The sequence below is a fragment of the Coenobita brevimanus genome, chromosome 56 (genome assembly GCF_032717465.1).
Source record: "Coenobita brevimanus isolate Jiangsu-jjx chromosome 56, ASM3271746v2, whole genome shotgun sequence".
Classification (NCBI taxonomy): Eukaryota; Metazoa; Arthropoda; class Malacostraca; order Decapoda; family Coenobitidae; genus Coenobita; species Coenobita brevimanus.
In genome coordinates this window covers 26,318,142-26,320,766 of record NC_137009.1, presented here as the reverse complement: position 1 = coordinate 26,320,766, position 2,625 = coordinate 26,318,142, and positions in this window count along the sequence as shown.

Here is a 2,625-nt window from a genome sequence, read left to right as displayed (position 1 = left end):
CTGGGAGACGTAGTGTGGCTCGAACTTGTCACTGCTATCAGACATGGGTAATAGTAATATGTAATAGTAATAGCAATAGACTGTTCCAAAGTTTTCAGAGTAATAGTAATAGTAACAGATTAAAAATCATGGCTGTAATAGTAATAGTAATAGAAGTCAAAGTTATAGATAGAAGTATATTACTTTCCTATTACAAACGCTTATTTAGTCTTCATGTGTCAATAGAATAAATTACATAAGCAGTGTCAACCTATTGATAATGAGTTAAGACAATGCTATCTGGCACTGTTTCGAAGAACTTAAAAGATAATTATGGCAAATTATTCCATCCACCCATCCATCATCCATTCCTACATTGCCCCACGAGGAGCGTAGGAGCCCGGGGCTAGGCAGTTGGTCCCGACATTTAAGATGAGGGTGACCAGCCTCACTCATCCATGAGTGGCATTACATGAGCAATCAACCCCAACCATCCCTTGGATATAAACCTTCACCGGCTCAATCCGATTGGAGTGCAATAATTACCCACTATACCACCAGGTGCCAAATTTTGGTTATATGGTTACCACCCAGCGTAGTAAATGGTTTCCTGGTGAACAGGAAGCCATTTGGCTTGTCACTCAGTATAGAGTCACCCACAGGCTGAAGGAAGTGGAAAGAATGAAGGAAAGAAAGACAGAAGAGGGAATGTAAAGTCACCCATAGGCAGAAGGACAAGGAAAGAATGAAGGAAAGAAAGACAGAAGAGGGAGTGTAAAGTCACCCGTAGGCAGAAGGACAAGGAAAGAATGAAGGAAAGAAAGACAGAAGAGAATGGAAGGAAAGAAGGATGGAGAGGAAAGGGCAGACACCCGAGAGCAGCACTACATCGAGTGAGTGGATGGTGTACGCCCCCACCTACCACAATTCTTTCAATATAATGTAATACAGTACCTGACTGGCTAATGGCTATATACAGTCCTTGAAACTGTAGTGATCTACTTGAAACATACATAAGCACTGGTTACCCTTTCTCATTTAAAATAAGTTTCTCACCTTAGACCTTAGTTATCTTTTGGCTGCTCTCCATGATGCAGGTACACCATAGGAGACCGTGCAGAATGGAGAGTGGCCTACTAACCATCAAATGATCGTGACATACTTGTGCATTACGTGGGACAGCCTCCCAAAAATAATGAAAACGATGACCATTTTCATTTTAACTACTGGTATTGCAAATAATTTACTAATAGTAACATTAATAGATGACCAAGTATTAGTAATAGTAATATAAGAGATAACCACTAAAGTAATAGTAATATAATAGAGAACAATTGAAAGTAATAGTAATAGAAACCCAGTAATAGATCCCATGTCTGCTGCTTATTGCACTGTGTGTTGTCGGTTAGAATGAATAGGTAGGTCCCTTTCTCTCTGTCTCTCTTTCTCACCTTCCCCCTTTGTGTATCCTTAGTGAGGTGAGTTAGAGCAATCTTGGGTTACGAAGTTTATTACACAGTTATATCGAATAGTGAGTTTCACCGTAACGTGGTGTGACGGCAAAGTCTCCTATGTGACCCTATCTCCTGCCTCCACCCTGATTGTGTTCTCGGGTCTTCTCTAACCCCTTCTGAGCTGAAGGGAAGCTCTCCGACATTATATACAGCTTGGAGAGGATGTGCGTGTGTGATGTAGTGTCTGGTAGATTTACATTCACGTGGACTAACCGACTAGGGCTGGTTACTCCGCGTGTTTGAATACGTCATGAAATTCTTGGTCGTCTGGACTAAGAGATTTTCGGAGTACATCATATGTTATGGATTCTTGATGGTCTGGGACAACAAGATTGTGCATAGACATTATATGGATTGACATTCTTAGTGAGACGCTGTGTATGTCTCCAGCAGACACTACATCTTGTACACTGTGTTACGAGATATATACGAGTTCCTATATAATGTTTACACTTTTGAATATGCAGTTTCTGTGCCAGATAATTCGCAGTGCTCAGTATTGTCCAAGACCTTGCTGAACAATGAGATACCTGTAACCCTCTCGTGCATGGATAAGTTTTATAAGTTTTACAAGACACGATTATATCTGACCGCCCACCCCACCAGCCTGCCCGCGCACCACTGAAAACACATATTCTTACATTATATTCGCCACCCAAACCTCAGTATACCGCCATGAAACCTACATCTTCTTATTCGTCGATGTTTGTTCTAGCCGATAAGCCAAAAAAAAGAAAAAATGCAAATAAAAGTACATTAAGCTGGCGTGAATAAACATTTCGGAATGTTAATTTCACTTCCCAACGTCATAATTCGAAAGTTTTCCATCATACAGAAAATTGTTATTAAAAGTTGTGATAGAAAATTTCATCAGCTTTCTAATGGGAACGTCCGGTTGGGATACGATTTGTAGTTTTCGAGAAAATAGCCAAAAACTGAAAGCCATTAAAAAAAAATATATATTTTTGTTCAGGGAGCTCTACCGCAAAAGTATTCCGGCACACCTTATGTTTTTATTTCATAATATTGTGCAAAATTTCATGAGCTTTCTCATGGTAACCGCAGATTTTTGATAGGCCTCATAGTTTCCGAGTAAATCGCAAAAACTACTGGGTACTCACAGCCGTTCTGC